Below are 20,663 nucleotides of genomic sequence, written 5' to 3' on the forward strand. Positions count from 1 at the left end.
CCCATGGTGGGCGTATCTGCATATTTGTCAGACAAAATAACTCAGGATTTTACTTTGTAGTGACGCTCAAGCGAAGAAGATCCCTTTACCTGAGGCTCACTGCATACGCACTGAATCTTTAGTCTTGGACAATTTTTATAATCTAATAAGTCGTATTTGAATGTTGGGGCTGTTCACGAAACAAAATACACAAAATTATTATTCTTAATATAGCTGATTCCATATAGTGACTCTCAGCAATTTCTTTAACCTGAAATATAGTTTAGGGAATTAAAATGTTATTTCCCACTGCAAGTTAATACTTTAAAGAAAAAACCCATTTGATCTATATTATAATGTAAACACTGAAAAGAAAAAGAATTGACAATTCACTTTCCACTATTTAGATGACTTTCTAATATATGTTTGATATTATGACTCGTGAGTTTGTCTCAAATGAGGAGGGTGTCAAGTCCAAAAATCTTTTATTAGTCTGGAAGTATAAGCTATTAATAATATAAGAATTATTCACATCTAGTTGTAAATGTAATACATATTTCTCATGTCTTAACATTTTTTAAACTTGAATCAGGTGACTTGACTAAACGAAAGAATACCCAGACTGAATGAGAACATATATGTAGCTTTCCTTGCATCTAAAACCCCTGAGTGGGAAAGCTGGAGATGCTGAAAGACTTGCTCCACTGAGGAGATGGAGCTAAGAGTCCAGGAAGGCCAAGTTGCTAGAGTTTATGAGACAGCAGTACTAGAAAGAGAGAGCTGCTTAGAAGGTTCTCTGGAGAACTATGAAGGGGCCCACTTGAGTATTATTCAGCTAAGTACTGATTAATGTGTGAGGAAGCCACCCCTGAGACTGGGGAGAGACGCAGCGGAAAAGATGAGCAAGAAGGCTGAAGATCACACAGGGCCTGAAACAGTGTGAGCACCACTGGCAAAAAGGAGGAAGTTTTATATTAATGAGTGGGGTACTCACACAAGCTATTAACACTTATCCATCAAGTCTTTCATTTGTGAGTGTGAACAGATATCAAAGAATCACAGCTAGTTGATAAGAACAAGTTGTATGAAAACTAGGAAAGAGATTACAGCCATACCTCACAGATATTGCGGGTTTGGATCCAGACCACTGCAGTCAAGTGAATATCACAATAAAATGTGTCACACGGACTTTTTGATATCTGAGTGTACATAAAAATTATGTTTATACAATACTGTAGTCTATTAAGTGTGCAGTTGCATTATGTCTAAAAAAACCCACAAGTACTTACCTTAATTTAAAAATAATTTATTGCTAAAAAATGTTAAGCATTATCTGACAACAGAAAACTCCAATTTGTAAAAAACCCAGTATCTGTGACATACAGTAAAATGAAGCACAATAAAATGTGGTATGTCTGTAAACACATACAAAATGAACTAAATGTGGAAACAGAAGGATAAAATCAGTAGAATTCATATCTAGAGAAAGAGAACAACCACCAAAAAAATAGAATGAAGAGGATACCACATCTATAAAACAAGAATGGGCTGCTATACACAAGAATCATCAATCTAGGAAAAAATACATATGATTGCCCCTCAAAGCCAGTGAAATCACTGAATAACAAAAGATATAAGTCTGAAGACTGATCGTATAGGAGTGGCAAGATCTGAGGAGAGAGTACAAAGAATAACTGAAAAGAGTTATATTGATTTATGTGCCTCGAATTCCCCTGCTAAGAAAACTTTGAGAGAATTCTGGTAAAACGTCAATGACATAAAACTGTTAGTTCCCACCTTTTTTTCCTGGGACGTATGTAAAAGCAATAATGATAATGTGAAACAAAAATATAAATGTCATTATGGTTGAAATTAGGCAACTATTGTTCCAAACCCAAAATGTTCAGAGCTGTCAAAAGCAGTGGGAACTGAGAAGGAAGACCTGTAAAAGCTGCCAGGAGACAACACCATGGTGCTGCTTTCAGAACAGCCAGTAAATAGTGCTTCTTGGAGGCAAGGTCCACACCTGCTTACAATAACAAAGTGGGGTCTAAAAGCTGGCAGCAGAAGCCTCCCTGGACCCAGTCTGGTTCCAAAAAGTAGATGAGGTGGTGGAGCTAAATGACTCCCAGACAAGTCATATTAGCAAAAGCCCATCAGTCGCTGTGGCCAAGTGGAAGCACTGAGGATTCACGCTGCAAACCTCCGCAACTGTCCTACTCTATGGGGCAGGTCTGCATCCATCCCTATGCCAACTGACCCTTTTGCATTGAGTGGGCGTGGCCACAGGAAAATCTAACATGTTTTGTAACTACAAAATCTTAGAACGCAGTCCCCCCTCTCCCCCATGCCGGTCGCTTCCTCACTGCTGACAGCAGGATCTGGCGAGTCCACCTCTCACCCCTTAGATCTTTGAGGTGTGAGGGCTGACACAAGTGCGTGCTTGTCTTCCACTCTTCCTCAAGCTGCATGGATAAGGCACACAGTCATTCCTTAGATAAGTCTTTATGAGCCCTTCTCTTTGACTTAAGATAGAAATATCTTCACTACTCTCGTTTTTGAGGGGAAGAGGTGGGATTTGAAGTACAACTAAAGATCATCATAGAAAAGTCTTCTTCATAGAGCCCTCCTGCAATCTGCATTCTCTTTTCATCCTGAATGAGAAGGAGGGGCTTATGAGTTACCGGGATTGTAACTGATTTTTATTTGTCTTCTTTCAGCAAATCCCCAAAGATGGTCTGTCTCATAACTCACTTTGGTTTGTTATACCTATACACTTTGGTTTGGTTTGGTGCTCTTAAAACTTAAATTTAATAATAAAGATATTTTGTGAAATATTCCACAGACAGGATGAAGGTCAGCAGCAGAAATATAGGTATTAGGCTACCCAAACATGAAAGAAGATTTACCATAAATCATTTGTCTTGAGGTAAGTATATGATATTGGACTGAGTATCCAGAAACATAGTGGGACATTAGGAGAACACGGAAGTCTTAGTGGCAATCCAGATACGGTGGACAGTGTAATTGCCTTTCTTACATTCATTCAATACCATCTGACTAGCAGCAGTGTAATGTACAGGACTAACCCCATTTCTAGCCCCCTTTCCCCAAGTCACTGTGACTGGTTTAGGTCTGAGTGCCCAACACCCATCTAAGACCATCAGCATGTAGTCTGAAAGTCCTGAACGTTTCAGGGTTAGCATATACCTTATTTTGGTCTGGAGTAAAGCTAAGGGCTTTTGTACAAGTGCCAAACATATAATCCTAAGAACTGTTAGCATTCACCTTGTAGCCATGTGAGGTCACTAATCTTAAAATGAAACCGATCTTTTAGAAGGCAGAACAGAAAGACATAAAGGAGGTAGTCCCTCAGGGATGTCACTGACCTGATGTATCAAATCCCATATATCTCTAAAACTGCAGGAGTCAGAACTTAATCCTTTTAGGTTTAAACTGGTATCTTGTTACTTAAGATCAAAGGTACCCTGCCAAAGCAGTTTTCCAGGTGCTATAGCTAACCTAGAGGTTGGTGGATTCTGGGTCTAGCTTGGAGTAACAATACTAAGAGATAACAAAATGATTACTCAATCACTGATATCTGTATCTATGGGGGTGGTTTTAAGTGACCTTCACTCCTGTCTTTGTCCTGGAGGTGAGTGGAGAAAATACACATGAACCACTGATATACTAATGAATATGTAATTCAAGATTGGCTCAGAATTAAGGTTGTGGACAGCTGAGAAAAAGAGAGAGAGAGAGAAAAAAAAACAACATAATCTTTGAAAAATAATGAATATGGTCTTTGGCTTGAGATTACATCCCTATTCTAAAATGAGGAAATTGAGCATTAGATAATTTATTTAACTCTCTCAAGGTAATTTACTAGAAAAGTAGATCAAGCATTCAAATTTATGTCTGAAACCCCAAATATATCACTTTACTTGCTGTATAATGAGTTCCCTGAAACTAGGAATATTTGAGCACTCCTGAACAAACATATATCAGGGCTGCATAGGAGTGAGCCTTTCATCAATGATCTCCTGATTTCTTTCCAACTGTGAAAAATCTGCTTCTATTTTAGTATCTAGTGGGTTGTGAGGCAGGTGTCATAGACAGTTCCAACACTGCCCTCTGAAATAGACTGTTGTCATATATTTAATGATTCCTGTCATCATGTATTTTATCAGAATAGAAGGGAAAAATGAGAGGGAGGTTGTTATGATCTGCTAATATGGACTGGTCACGGGCACTCTGGCTCACCTGCTGCCATGAACACACAGAAGCTGCTGTCAGGGTTCTCTCACTCTCTTTTTTCTTTCTTTCTTCTTCTTTTTTTTTTTCAGTTTTTTCTCAGATCCTCTATACCTTCCTCTATGCATATGTTATTAACACCAGATGTTGTCAAATCTGATTTTCTTATTTGGTATTTGAATGCCTTGTTTATTAGAACTGCTGCCAACACAGCAAAATTCAAAGTAATTTGCAGGTCTGAATTGCCCATATGCAATTTGGACAGCCTGTGGATTATGCTTAGTGTAGACTGACATGAATTCAGTTTCTTTGAAGTTAATTGTCAGCTCTTACAGCTATAGTGACTGCAGAATAGTCAGCAAAATGCTGCAATCACCATCATTAAGAAATTTTGAATGACTGCCTTTAGATGCAGTATAAAGCTTATTGATGTGGGGGAAAAAAGATCATTTCAGAATACTGAACATTTATCATGGTACTGTTGCCAAGTTCCTAATTATATCTTAAGGCATGGTTTTGTGAAAGAAACTGCATAGAACTGAATCTACTGTCAAATTCTACTGATGTTGGCAATGAGAACTGACAGGGCAACATCAAAGCTAACATGCATACCATCCACTGTTGTTACTAATAATTCAATAAACTTTATTATTAAGTAACTCACAGATAAATGACTAAAGAGAGCAGAGAAATTCTGGCTTGCAATAACTGAGTAGGGAGAAAACTGTCAGTCCCAAGATAAGAGTTCTGCCTGTTACATAATGACAACACTGTCTACAGTTATAACACAGCTGAACTGAAGACGGGGTTCCTGTCAGATCTACAGCACTTACTCAGAAAACACAGCAATAATTGTGAGCCAAGTCCTAGCAAGAGAACTAGATGACAATACTACAAGCTTTAGTGATAAAAACACTGTTTTATAAAACTTTCAATTTATAGAGAACAAACTATACTTTAGCTTCTAAAATTTCTCTAAGAAATTTTGTTGATGTTCTTATAGTGAAATATATGATTGACTTGTATCCTGTTACCTCCTCATAGTGATATTTGTCCATAATTTCCATCTCACATACATGTGACATTCTGATCTTTTGGCTATCTGACTCAGGTTGATGTGGAAATGTTCTAATTTTTGTTTCTATACATAAATTCCATTTTATAATCACTGTGTTCTATTTCCAATGCTTTTTCAGAGCTTGATAGCACTAGATTATCCCATTTAAATCTCTCAAACTACTTGCGAATTAATCTACCTTGTTGTCAGTGAGAAAGCTGACAATCAAGTTAACAATCTGTGCAAAGATAAACAACTAATGAGTGGAAGATCCAGGGCTTAAGCCTAGTCTATTAAATGCAAATTTCATGACTTGTCCTCAACTCTACATGCTGCTTCCCAGCAAGATGGTCTTTATTTCCTTCAGAGTATGCCTTCTATATACTAAATAATTTATCAGTGCACAGAATTTCAAGGAAGGGATCTATGGAATCAAATAATATACACTTATTTCATTTTGCTTTGTGAATTAGCTGATAAAATTGCAGGGTGATTTATAGAAATAAGAAATACTAATATCTTTGACTTTCACAAATATAGTAGGAAAATTCCGTAACCCTGTAATAAATACTTATCCTCTTATATCTTACTTCTTTTGACAAAAGTTGATGTTGCCCCATTTTAGGAGATGGTGGTCTATGAAAAGATGCTGCAATTTAAGGGAAGGAGGAATTGGGACTGAGGAAGAACAGCTTACTTTTGAAATTATGTCTCATAAGGCAAGTGTGAATAACAAATTTCAAACCATGGAAATGAAATTAGTGATATAGTGTATGATTTGAGAAATTCTCAGAATGGGAATTCAAACATGTCGGGAAAGAAACAACAAATTCAGGTTCCAGATTAAGGCCAAGCCTCTGACCTCTGGTCCTTCAAAATCTTGGCTTCTCTGGGATCAACTGCTATCACTCCAGTACTTTCCTTCACTGCTGAATCCCTCGCATCATCAAGTAAACCTGCATAAGATCCTCCAGTTTAAAATTTAATCAATGTAACTCCTATGGACTACATTGTCAATGTCAGCCATTGACCAATACTTGGCATCATTGACTGTCACCCTTCACCTCTCACATCACTGGAAAGCTTTGCTAAAGGCATCTGTTACCTCAGTGCCTTTAAATAAATATGACATTTTAAAGGTCTTTGTGCCTGGCTTCTCTATAGCACTCACCACTGTGAGCCATTCAGACTTTAAAGCATTTGGTCTTCCAGGTATGTCTGATACAACAAAAGCTATTCTCTCTCATTCTCTTTTGGGATCTCTCCTTTCATCTCATTCTTAAAGTTCAAGCTCCTTATGCCTCTGTCATAAGCCTTCTCATCCCACATTACACAAGTGCCCTGAATTTATCCCATAAGTGACCTCAATTACAGATATATGCCAATGGCTCATTTATCTGGTTATTCAAGTTATGCTACTGAAAGCCTAGGATGGGCCAGGCCAAACATCATTCCTGAGTCTAGGACTATGTATCCTCATACATACAGAGGTGAATGGCAGTCACTTTAAATTTCACTGATCATATCTCATCATCTTCAACACCAAGCCTGCACCTGCTGAGTGTATCCTGTTTCAGAAAATCCTATGAAAGTTGAACCGATGACTTTAGGGCTTGTTAAATGTCACCAGTATACCTCACAGTCCTCTAGTAGGTCTCTCTTCATATCTCATATTCATCACCATTCAGTCTGCTCTACTGTCTTTTAAAACAATGCTCTTCCATAAATGAAAATCTAATTATGTAACTACAGTCTTAAAAATCTTCACTGGTTTTCCATTGACCTTAAAATGAGACCTCCCATTTCAAACATGGAGGAGTATTTGGGTCCCATTTTCCTCTTTATCCTGATTTGATTAGTTTGCACTCTCCTTCCCACTCAGTTCTACTACTGGACTGTTTTACCCATTAGGGGAATCAGGCCATTCCACAGGAGAATTTTAGTATTTTTATTGTGTCACTTCACATTTCCCATGTATACTCCCAGTAACTTATTTGTTGTTGTTACTATCATTACTGGAATCCTTTCCTCTATTATAATTTGTAATTAGTTCTTGTTTTTATATAAGAAACACATAATTCAATGTCCTTGGTAGTTGCAGAGAAAGAGAATAATCCTTTCAGTTACTTTGAGACTGTTTGAGCAGGAAATGAAATTTGATGTGGGCCTGAAGAGTGTGGTGTTATCAGAAAGGAGTTGTAGGAGATGGTTTATCACATAGACAAGACGAAAAGCACAGGGTGGGCAACCTAAAGGAAAGAGCAGGTTGTTAACTTTAGTCTAGGTACAAGTGATGTGAGGTGAGGATGAGGTTGGGAAGATGAGGGTCTGTGTTCAAGAGCCTAGAATTGCTTGTGAAATTGTAGATTAGTTAAAGAGCGAGTGTAAATTCTCATTTTCTCAGAAATAATTGGACCTTTCTTAAAATATAGTGCATTTTAAAGATTAAATAATTGAAAACTAGGTCTCCTCTCTCTACTCTCTAATGAGAAATGGAAATTTTTCTCAAAAATGAGATTTTGATGCACTATTATATCACAGGGTATCATATCACATTAATATATGCAAACACACAAAGTTTAATCTCTTTCTTGGAAAGTTGTTGAGACACAGAACTTATACAAAATATGAAGATGACCCATCACATCATGGGCAAAGTGGCAAAGCACTTTCTTTCTTTCTTTCCTTCTTTCTTTCTTTCTTTTCTTCCTTCCTTCCTTCTTTCTTTCTTTCTTTCTTCCTTCCTTCCTTCACTCTTTTTCTTTCTTTTCTTTTCTTTCTTTCCTTCATCCTTTCTTTCTTTCTTCCTTTCTTTCTTTTCTTCCTTTCTTCCCTCTTTCTCTTTCTTTCTTCCTTCCTTCCTTTCTTTCTTTCTTTCTTTCTTTCTTTCTTCTCTCTTTTCTTTCTTTCTTCTTTTTTTTTCTTAACTGTTTCTCCTAAATTCATAGGCAGATATTTATCTACTGTGATCTTGAAGGGGTGTTTCTATGTGGGAACATCCCTGTGTAGACTGTATGTGTCCAATGTCTTTGCTGCGAGGGATGATTTTGGTACCAGGTCACCAAAGACATCTTTTTATGAGTGTGCTGGTCATTACCCCCTGAATAGCAGATGCTGTTGGCTTTGGAGTATCTAAAGTCTGTGCAGAGTGTCAGGTGGGGCTTTCTCTCTACTTGTGGTTGTTGCCACCCTGTCAGGGGTGGGGTCTGTTCCCCAGCTTTTGGAGTACAAGCCCTGAAGGTTGCATTAAATCACTCTCCTTTACCCTTGAGTAAGTGCCCTGCCCCAAAGGAGGTGATTGCTGAAGCAAGTGAGGCCCCTGTGGTCAGAGAGAATCTATGCATCGCCTGTGTAGGCGTTCGTGGTTCCACTCAGAAGCAGCCCAAGGCTGTGTTCCTTCCTCTGCTGTATGCTGTCCCAGATCTGGTGCAAGGATGTGGCATGGAGGTGGCCAGAGGTTGAGGCATCTGGGCTTCGGGAATTGAGGTGGCTGCATAGCTGCCTGAAATCTGGGCTGTCTCTGTGGCAGTGTTCTCCCAGGACCTGTCTGCCCCAGATCCATCACTAATCTGCCATGTGGAGTGGGCACACAGGGGGACACTCTTGCTGGGAGGTGAATCACTGTGTTCCTAAGTGCTCTGACAAGGGTCACCCCTGCCCCACCCGCATCACACCCTAGGCACCTCGTTCTATCTGCAAAGGTAGACAGTCTTCCTGGTGTCAGGAATTTCTTTCTTGACCCCTTTGCAGCTTCCTCTTCCATTCTTTCTTGGAATTCTCTCTCCATGTGATAAATATCATATGACTTTAAAAACCTTCTTTAGACAAAGTTTCCAAAATGTTTATTTCCAACTGGAACTAAATTCTAGACTTTCCTATCCAACTACTAATTAAAAATTCCACTTGGTTATGTAAAAAGTATGTCAAAATTAATATAAAATTCCACTTGGTTATGTAAAAGGTATGTCAAAATTAATATGTCCAAAACCAAAATCTAACTCTAAATTCACAGAGGACTTATCTAAAATAGTTTCACCAGAACACCTACTTTTCTGTATCTGAAAACCTCTTTGTTATTTCATAGCTCATAAAAATTTTTTAGATTATTTGATTTTTAAAGTTTCCACGATATATGGTAATATATAGGAGGACAGTTTCAGTTCTTTATTGTTACATTACACCCACCCAGAATCATAGAGGCTGAAGCCCACCTTGACTATCCTCAAGTGTGGGTTGATGCAGCTCAGGTAGGTGGTTCCTCTGCTCCCTTTGATGTTAGCTGGTGTTGCCATCACCTGGAGGTTTGACTGGGGTGGACATGTTCCAGGTGGCTCAGTTACATGGCTGGCAGTAGATGCCAGCTTTTAGCTGAGGGCTCAGCTAGGTTCGTCAGCTGGGACACCCCAGTTCTCCTGCACGTGGCTTCTCCACATGACTTATGCTTCTCTCAGCCCAGCCACTAGGGTCCAGACAGAGCCTCCCTAGCACCACAGGCAGATGTCACAGATACTAAGTGGGGTCACCTGTGCCTCACCGTATGGGCTGCAACAAGCCACAGGGCCAGCCAGGATGAAGGGGAGTGGAAATTGACTCTACCTTTCAATAGGAGGAGTGGGAAAGCATTTGCAGCATCTCTAGTCCCCAGGGTCAGCTCCCTGATCAAAATTACTTACATTTCTCCCACCTGCAAAGTACATGTACCCCTCTTAAAACATCCTGAATTCTCATCCTATATGAATGAATTCTTATCACACTCAGGCTTAAGATACAGGATTTCATCATTTAAATCAGGTTCAGTTGTAGATGAGGTTCTTTGTGTGTCTCTTCAGGTGTGGAGATCTACCTACCTCACCACCAGTCATGCCCAATATGAAATGTGGCAAAAGAAACAGGGTAACTGCAACAGACACTCCTGTGCAAAAAGGAGGTGTTAAGGGTTAAATTGTGTTCCCCCAATTCATACGTTGACTGTATTTGGAGATAAGACTTTTAAAAAGACAAGATTGAGGTAAATTGGGGCCATCAGGGTGGGACCTAATCCACCTACTAATACACAAGGGAAGGACAAGAGCCTCATAACACTCACTGGACTACAGTCTTCTGAATCCAGCCAAGCCCATGTTGCACATTCCCCCTGTTCCTGGGACAGAGAGTGGTCCTTGGTTAGGAATCAGTTCTGTTTAACAGAGATGCTTCCTCATGGCTTTTGGCTCCATCATCTGGGTTCCTGGTGTTCCTGTTCCATAAGAAATGGCCTGTGTTTGCAGCTGAGTAATTTTCTAAGCCTGCTTCCTGACCATAGAAGTTTGGGGGCTCAAAGGCATCTTTTTCACTTTGAAGTGTTTCTGCCACTGTCAGGACAAGTAAAATACCTCCTTTTAATACTGTGGATTAAATTCTAAGTATAAAATTATAATCCACTCTATGATATTAAAGCAATACCCATGAATTCTCACAGATGGGCCCCTCTCAGCTTTGGGAAGCCCTTCACAGTACTGTGCGACACTGCCCTCAATTTCTTAGAAGCCCTTTTGTTTAGTGGAAGAACGGTGGGTAACGTCCTAAAGTTTCAACAGAGGGTCTGACAAACGCTCTAAAGTTTCAACAGAGGGTCTGACAAACATACCCTTGACTTAATCTTTACACTGGCAGCCCCCTAGATTTGGTCTTTGCCCTGGAGCCATTTCTTACTGGCCAAACTTTGGATCCCTGGTGAAACTGAGGGAACCATTTTGTTTTTCAACTCAGTAAGTCCTAGGTTGGAAATTCTCTAAATTATCAGCCACTTTTATTGAAAGTTTCTTTCTTTTTTTTTTCTTTTGGATTTGTTGTTTTTCACAGTGAGTTAAAGGAAGCCAGTTGGTATTCTTGGAATCTTGGAAATCTCCTTTTTCAGATTCACAAGTTCATTTTATACATTTTCTTGCTTCCATCTTACTGATGGAATATTCAGCTATCATTTATACTGTGTATAAGCTGGGATCTCTTTTCTGAAGACTTAAATAGTAATTTTGTAGGCAAATTTCTCACTGCCTTCCCAGCCTTCACAGCCTGCTCTAAAATTGATCTTCTGCCTGATTCCAAAGCCACCTTCACAAGTACCATCTTCTGTTTCAATTATATATTGATGAATAACAAAAGCCCTCAAAGTTAATGGTGTAAAATATTTATGATTTTTCACAATTCTATGGGTTGACTGACTGTAGATTATTTACATTCTTTCATGTAAAAGTGCACACAGCTGCCACCGACTTCCCAAGGTTCTCGTTCCACTAAGTGTCGGGTGCAGGCTATAGTTGGTGCCTGAGGCTGAAATTCTGAAAGTGCTGAGTCACACTGCAGGCGGCTGCTGCTTGTAACCACTTGGGGCTCCCGAAAGCTGTTGGCCAGGGCACCTGGGTTTCCATCCACCTGAACAAGCCATGTTGCTTGGGCTTCTTTCTCATTTAATGACTGGGTTCCAAAAGGCAGCCTTCGAAGAAATGATCTCCTTAAGTCTCTGACTTGGAAGCTACATTGCATTACTCCCTGCCTTTTCCTAGTTAAAACAAGTCACTGGACTGGCACAGATTCAAGGAGGGGACGAAAGTAGTCTCTACCTATTGATTAGAATAGCGGTAAAATATATTTGCTACAGAATCTACAAAACTGGGTCTTGACTTAGTGTGTATTAAATAAATATTCTTTGAAAGAATGAAGGAATGGAAGAATGAATGCTCTCATCTAAGCCAAGAGCACATTTCATTCACACTCTGTCAGTTGAAAGAACACTAATATTTCAAGACGTATTTTAATTATCCATTCTCTGGGATGCCTTTTTAATTCATCTATTGGATAACGGCTTTATTTTCATTTTAATTAAATTATAATGCTCTTCATGCCCAGCATAACACTTTAATAATATATTCACTTCTATCTCCACTGGAATGCAAGCAAGTTCAGAGAAAGTAAGTTTGTGTGTTATTCATATGTTTTCACCAAGTACCTAGCACTGTGTCTTTTATATTAGTCCTTAATAAATAATTGTGAATATTTGGTGTTCTATATTAATAACCTTAAACCGTAACTTAAACATAAGCTTACAAAATTTTATGAAAGAAATTTTATTCATAGGAATACATATTAAATTTTTTTATTAAAATGTAGCTGACTTACAATGTTGTGTTAGAAATACATATTGTTAAAATAAACATTTTATTTTATTTTTATTTATTTTTTACTTTTTAACATCTTTATTAGAGTATAATTGCTTTACAATGTTGTGTCAGTTTCTGCTTTATAACAAAGTGAATCAGTTATACATGTACATATGTCCCCATATGTCTTCCCTCTTGCATCTCTCTCCCTCCCACCCTCCATATCCCACCCCTCTAGGTGACCAAAAGCACCAAGCTAATCTCCCTGTGCTATGCGGCTGCTTCCCACTAGCTATTGCTTTTACATTTGGTAGTGTATATATGTCCATGCCACTCTCTCATTTGTCCCAGCTTACCCTTCCCCATCCCAGTGTCCTCAAATCTATTCTCTAGTAAGTCTGCGTCTTTATTCTCATCTTGCCCCTAGGTTCTTCTAACCATTTGCTGTTTTTTTTTTTTTTTTTAGATTCCATATATATGTGTTAGCATATGGTATTTGCACTTCCCTTTCTGACTTACTTCACTCTGTATGACAGTCTCTAGGTCCATCCACCTCACTACAAATAACTCAGTTTCATTCCTTTTTATGGTGGAGTAATATTCCGTTGTATATATGTGCCACATCTTCTTTATCCATTCATCTGTTGATGGACACTTCAGTTGCTTCCATGTCCTAGCTATTGTAAATAGAGCTGCAATGAATATTTTGGTACGTGACTCTTTTTGAATTATGGTTTTCTCAGGGTATATGCCCAGTAGTGGCCTTGCTGGGTCGTATGGTAGTTCTATTTTTAGTTTTTTAAGGAACTTCCATACTGTTCTTCATAGTGGCTGTATCAATTTACATTCCCACCAACAGTGCAAGAGGGTTCCCTTTTCTTCACACCCTCTCCAGCATTTATTGTTTGTAGATTTTTTGATGATGGCCATTCTGACCGGTGTGAGATGATCTCATTGTAGTTTTAATTTGCATTTCTCTAATGAATAATGATGTTGAGCATACCTTCATGTGTTTGTTGGCAATCTGTATATCTTCTTTGGAGAAATGTCTATTTAGATCTTCTGGCCATTTTTGGATTGGGTTGTTTGTTTTTTTGATATTGAGCTGCATGAGTTGGTGGTATGTTTTGGAGATTAATTCTTTGTCAGTTGCTTCATTTGCAAATATTTTCTCCCATTCTGAGGGTTGTCTTTTTGTCTTGTTTATGGTTTCCTTTGCTGTGCAAAAAATTTGAAGTTTCATTAGGTCCCATTTGTTTATTTTTGTTTTTATTTCCATTTCTCTAGGAGGTGGGTCAAAAAGGATCTTGCTGTGATTTATGTCATAGAGTGTTCTGCCTATGTTTTCCTCTAAGAGTTTGATAGTGTCTGGCCTTATATTTAGGTCTTTAATGCATTTTGAGTTTGTTTTTGTGTATGGTGTTAGGGAGTGTTCTAATTTCATTCTTTTACATGTTGCTGTCCAATTTTCTGAGCAACACTTATTGAAGAGGCTCTCTTTTCTCCACTGTATATTCTTGCCTCCTTCATGAAAGATAAGGTGACCATATGTGCGTGGGCTTATCTCTGAGATTTCTATCCTGTTCCATTGTTCTATAGTTCTGTTTTTGTGCCAGTACCATACTATCTTGATTACTGTAGCTTTCTAGTATAGTCTGAAGCCAGGGAGCCTGATTCCTCCAGCTCCATTTTTCTTTCTCAAGATTGCTTTGGATATTTGGTGTCTTTTGTGTTTCCACATAAATTGTGAAATTTTTTGTTGTAGTTCTGTGAAAAATGCCAGTGGTAGTTTGATAGGGATTGCATTGAATCTGTAGATTGCTTTGAGTAGTAGAGTCATTTTCCCAATGTTGATTCTTCCAATCTAAGAACATGGTATATCTTTCCATCTATTTGTATCATCTTAATATCTTTCATCAGTGTCTTATAATTTTCTGCATACAGGTCTTTTGTCTCCTTATGTAGGTTTATTTCTAGATATTTTATTCTTTTTGTTACAATGGTAAATGAGAGTGTTTTCTTAATTTCACTTTCAGATTTTTCATCATTAGTGTATAGGAATGCAAGAGATTACTGTGCATTAATTTTGTATCCTGCTACTTTACCAAATTCATTGATTGGCTCTAGTAGTTTTCTGGTAGCATCTTTAGGATTCTCTATGTATAGTATCATGTCATCTGCAAAGAATGACAGCTTTACTTCTTCTTTTCCAATTTGGATTCCTTTTATTTCTTTTTCTTCTCTGATTGCTGTGGCTAAAACTTCCAAAACCACGTTGAATAATAGTGTTGAGAGTGGGCAACCTTGTCTTGTTCCTGATCTTAGTGGAAATGGTTTCAGTTTTTCAGAACTGAGGATGATATTGCCTGTGGGTTTTTCATATATGGTCTTTATTGTATTGAGGAACATTCCCTCTATGCCTACTTTCTGAAGGGTTTTTATAATAAATCGGTGTTGAATTTTGTTGAAAACTTTCTCTGCATCTATTGAGATGATCATATAGTTATTATCCTTCCATTTGTTAATATGGTGTATCACATTGATTGATTTGCATATATTGAAGAATCCTGCATTCATGGGATAAACCTCACTTGATCATAGAGTATGATCCTTTTAATGCGCTGTTGGATTCTGTTTGCTAGTACTTTGTTGAGGATTTTTGCATCTATTTTTATCAGTGATATTGGCCTGTAGTTCCTCCCTCTGCTGTACTTTGGAAGAGTTTGAGAAGGATAGGTGTTAGCTCTTCTCTAAATGTTTGATAGAATTCGCCTGTGAAGCCATCCGGTCCTGGGCTTTTGTTTGTTGGAAGATTTTTTTTTTTTTCGGTATGCGGCCTCTCACTGTTGTGGCCTCTCCCACTGCGGAGCCCAGGCTCCGGACAGGCAGGTCCTGTGGCCATGGATCACGGGCCCAGCCACTCTGCGGCATGTGGGATCCTCCCGGATTGGGGCACAAACCTGTGTCCCCTGCAGTGGCAGGTGGACTCTCAACCACTGCGTCACCAGGGAAGCCCTGTTGGAAGATTTTTAATCACAGTTTCAATTTCAGAGCTTGTGACTGGTCTGTTCATATTTTCTATTTCTTCCTGGTTCAGTCTCAGAAGGTTGTGCATTTCTAAGAATTTGTCCATTTCTTCCATGTTGTCCATTTTATTGGCATATAGTTGCTTGTAATAATCTCTCATGATCCTTTGTATTTCTGCAGTGTCTGTTATTTCTCCTTTATCATTTCTAATTCTATTGATTTGAATCTTCTCCCTTTTTTTCTTGATAAGTCTGGCTAATGGTTTATCAATTTTGTTTATCTTCTCAAAGAACTAGCTTTTAGTTTTATTTATCTTTGTTATCGTTGCCTTTGTTTCTTTTTCATTTATTTTTGATCTTATCTTTATGATTTTGTTCCTTCTGCTAACTTTGGGTTTTTTTTTGTTCTTCTTTCTCTAATTGCTTTAGGTGTAAGGTTAGGTTTATTTGAGATGTTTCTTGTTTCTTAAGGTAGGCTTGTATAGCTATAAACTTCCCTCTTAGAACTGTTTTTGCTGCATCCCATAGGTTTTGGGTCATTGTGTTTTCATTGTCATTTGTTTCTAGGCATTTTTTGATTTCCTCTTTGATTTCTTCAGTGATCTCTTGGTTATTAAGTAGTGTGCTGTTTAGCTTCCATGTGTTTGTATTTCTTTCAATTTTTTCCTGTAATTGATATCTAGTCTCATAGCACTGTGGTTGGAAAAGATACTTGATACAATTTGAATTTTCTTAAATTTACCAAGGCTTGATTTGTGACCCAAGATATAATGTATCCTGGAGAATGTTCCATGAGCACTTGAGAAGAATGTGTATTCTGTTGTTTTTGTATGGAATGTCCTATAAATATCAATTAAGTCCATCTTGTTTAATGTATCATTTAGAGCTTGTGTTTCCTTATTTATTTTCATTTTGGATGATCTGTCCATGGGTGAAAGTGGGGTGTTAAAGTCCCCTACTATGAATGTGTTACTGTCGATTTCCCCTTTTATGGCTGTTAGTATTTGCCTTATGTATTGAGGTGCTCCTATGTTGGGTGCATAAATATTTACAGTTGTTATATCTTCTTCTTGGATTGATCCCTTGATCATTATGTAGTGTCCTTCTTTGTCTCTTGTAATAGTCTTTATTTTAAAGTCTATTTTGTCTGATATGAGAATTGCTACTCCAGCTTTCTTTTGGTTTCCATTTGCATGGAATATCTTTTTCCATCCTCTCACTTTCAGTCTGTATGTGTCCCTAGGTCTGAAGTGGGTCTATTGTAGACAGCATATATATGGGTCTTGTTTATGTATCCATTCAGCCAGTCTATGTCTTTTGGTTGGAGAATTTAGTCCATTTAAATTTAAAGTAATTATTGATATGTATGTTCCTATTACCATTTTCTTAATTTTGGGGAGTTTATTATTGTAGGTCTTTTCCTTCTCTTGTTTTTCCTGCCTAGAGAAGTTCCTTTAGCATTTGTTGTAAAGCTGGTTTGGTGATGCTGAATTCTTTTGGCTTTTTTTTTTTTTTTTTTTTTTGCAGTACACGGGTCCCTCACTGTTGTGGCCTCTTCCATTGTGGAGCACAGGCTCCGGACGCTCAGGCTCAGTGGCCATGGTTCACAGGCCCAGCCGCTCTGTGGCATGTGGGATCTTTCTGGACCAGGGAACGAACACGTGTCCCTTGCATTGGCAGGCGGACTCTCAACCACTGTGCCACCAGGGAAGCCCTTCTTTTAGCTTTTGCTTGTGTGTAAAGCTTTTAATTTCTCCATCAAATCTGAATGAGATCCTTGATGGGTAGAGTAATCTTGGTTGTAGGTTTTTCTCTTTCATCAATTCAAATATGTCCTGCCACTCCCTTCTAGCTTGCAGAGTTTTTCCTGAAAGATCAGCTATTAACCTTATGGGGATTCCCTTATGTGTTACTTGTTGTTTTCCCCTTGCTGCTTTTAATATTTATTCTTTGTATTTAATTTTTGATAGTTTGATTAATATGTGTCTTGGTGTGTTTCTCCTTGGTTTTATCATGTATTGGACTTGCTGTGCTTCTTGGTCTTGATTAACTATTTCCTTTCCCATATTAGGGAAGTTTTCAACTCTAACATCTTCAAATATTTTCTCAGCCCTTTTCTTTTTCTCTTCTTCTTCTGGATCCCCAATAATTCAAATGTTGGTGTGTTTAATATTGTCCCAGAGGTCTCTGAGACTGTCCTCAATTATTTTCATACTTTTTTGTTTATTCTGCTCTGCAGTAGTTATTTCCACTATTTTGTCTTCCAGGTCACTTATCCATTCTTCTGCCTCAGTTATTCTGCTATTAATCCCTTCTAGTGAATTTTCAAATTCATTTATTGTGTTGTTCATCTCTGTTTGTTTGCTCTTTAGTTCTTCTAGGTCCTTGTTAAACGTTTCTTTCATTTTCTCCATTCTATTTCCAAGATTTTGGATCATCTTTACTATCATTATTCTGAATTCTTTTTCAGGTAGACTGCCTATTTCATCTTCATTTGTTAGAACTGGTGGGTTTTTGCCTTGCTTCTTCAACTGCTGTGTGTTTCTTTGTCTTCTCATTTTGGTTAACTTACTGTGTTTGGGGTCTCCTTTTCACAGGCTGCAGGTTCGTAATTTCTGTTGTTTTTGTTGTCTGTCTCCAGTGGTTAAGGTTGGTTCAGTGGGTTCTGTAGGCTTTCTGGTGGAGTGGACTAGTGCCTGTGTTCTGGTGGATGAGGCTGGATCTTGTCTTTCTGATGGGCAGGTCCACATCTGGTGGTGTGTTTTGGGGTATCTGTGGCCTTATTATGATTTTAGGCAGCCTCTGTGCTAATGGATGGGGTTCTGTTCCTGTCTTGCTAGTTTTTTGGCATAAAGTGTCTAGCACTGTATCTTGCTGGTTGTTGAGTGGAGCTGGGTCTTGGCACTGAGATGAAGATTTCTGGGAGATTTTCACCATTTGATATTACATGGAGCTGGGAGGTCTCTGGTGGACCAGTGTCCTGAACTTGGCTCTCCCACCTCAGTGGCACAGCCTTGATGTCTGGCTGGAGCACCAAGAGCCTGTCCTCCACATGGCTCAGAATAAAAGGCAGAAAAAAAGAAAGAAAGAAAGAAGATAAAATAATATAAAGTAAAATAAAATAAAGTTATTAAAATAAAAAGTAATGAAGAAAAAAAACTTTTAAGTAATAAAAAAAAAACCAAAAGTGGACAGAGAGAACCCTAGGATGAATGGTAAAAGCAAAGCTTTACAGACAAAATCACACATAGAAGCATACACATACACACTCACAGAAAGAGAAAAAGGGAAAAAAAATATACATATATCATTGCTCCCTAAGTCCACCTCCTCAATTTGGGATGATTCGTTGTCTATTCAGGTATTCCACAGATGCAGGGTACATCACGTTGATTGTGGAGATTTAATCCACTGCTCCTGAGGCTGCTAAGAGAGATTTCCCTTTCTCTTCTTCTTCTTTTTTTTTTTTTAACATCTTTATTGGGGTATAATTGCTTTACAATGGTGCATTAGTCTCTTCTTTATAACAAAGTGAATCAGTCATACATAAACATATGTTCCCATATGTCTTCCCTGTTGTGTCTCCCTCCCTCCCACCCTCCCCATCCCACTCCTCCAGGCTGTCACAAAGCACCGAGCCAATATCCCTGTGCCATGCGGCTGCTTCCCACTAGCTATCTACCTTACTGCCTTTGTTAGTGTGTATATGCCCATGACTCTCTCTCGCCCTGTCACAGCTCACCCTTCCCCCTCCCCATAACCTCAAGTCCGTTCTCTAAGAGGTCTGCGTCTTTATTCCTGCTTTACCCCTAGGTTCTTCATGACATTTTTTTCTTAAATTCCATATATATGTGTTAGCATACGGTATTTGTCTTTTTCTTTCTGACTTACTTCACTCTGTATGACAGACTCTAGGTCTATCCACCTCATTACAAATAGCTCAATTTCGTTTCTTTTTATGGCTGAGTAATATTCCATTGTATATATGTGCCACATCTTCTTTATCCATTCATCCGATGACGGGCACTTAGGTTGTTTCCATCTCCGGGCTATTGTAAATAGAGCTGCAATGAACATTTTGGTACATGACTCTTTTTGAATTTTGGTTTTCTCAGGGTATATGCCCAGTAGTGGGATTGCTGGGTCATATGGTAGTTCTATTTGTAGTTTTTTAAGGAACCTCCATACTGTTCTCCATAGTGGCTGAACCAATTCACATTCCCACCAGCAGTGCAAGAGTGTTCCCTTTTCTCCACACCCTCTCCAGCATTTATTGTTTCTATTTTTTGATGATGGCCATTCTGACTGGTGTGAGATGATATCTCATTGTAGTTTTGATTTGCATTTCTCTAATGATTAATGATGTTGAGCATTCTTTCATGTGTTTGTTGGCAGTCTGTATATCTTCTTTGGAGAAATGTCTATTTAGGTCTTCTGCCCATTTTTGGATTGGGTTGTTTGTTTTCTTGTTATTGAGCTGCATGAGCTGCTTGTAAATTTTGGAGATTAATCCTTTGTCGGTTGCTTCATTTGCAAATATTTTCTCCCAATCTGAGGGTTGTCTTTTGGTCTTGTTTATGGTTTCCTTTGCTGTGCAAAAGCTTTGAAGTTTCATTAGGTCTCATTTGTTTATTTTTGTTTTTATTTCCATTACTCTAGGAGGTGGGTCAGAAAGGATCTTGCTTTGATTTATGTCATAGAGTGTTCTGCCTATGTTTTCCTCTAAGAGTTTGATAGTTTCTGGCCTTACATTTAGGTCTTTAATCCATTTTGAGCTTATTTTTGTGTATGGTGTTAGGGAGTGATCTAATCTCATACTTTTACATGTACCTGTCCAGTTTTCCCAGCACCACTTATTGAAGAGGCTGTCCTTTCTCCATTGTACATTACTGCCACCTTTATCAAAGATAAGGTGTCCATATGTGCATGGGTTTATCTCTGGGCTTTCTATCCTGTTCCATTGATCTATATTTCTGTTTTTGTGCCAGTACCATACCGTCTTGATGACTGTAGCTTTGTATTATAGTCTGAAGTCAGGGAGCCTGATTCCTCCAGTTCCTTCTTTCGTTCTCAAGATTGCTTTGGCTATTCGGGGTCTTTTGTGTTTCCATACAAATTGTGAAATTTTTTGTTCTAGTTCTGTGAAAAATGCCAGTGGTAGTTTGATAGGGATTGCATTGAATCTATAGATTGCTTTGGGTAGTAGAGTCA

Source organism: Orcinus orca, chromosome 9 (assembly GCF_937001465.1).
Source record: "Orcinus orca chromosome 9, mOrcOrc1.1, whole genome shotgun sequence".
In the NCBI taxonomy this organism is placed as follows: Eukaryota; Metazoa; Chordata; class Mammalia; order Artiodactyla; family Delphinidae; genus Orcinus; species Orcinus orca.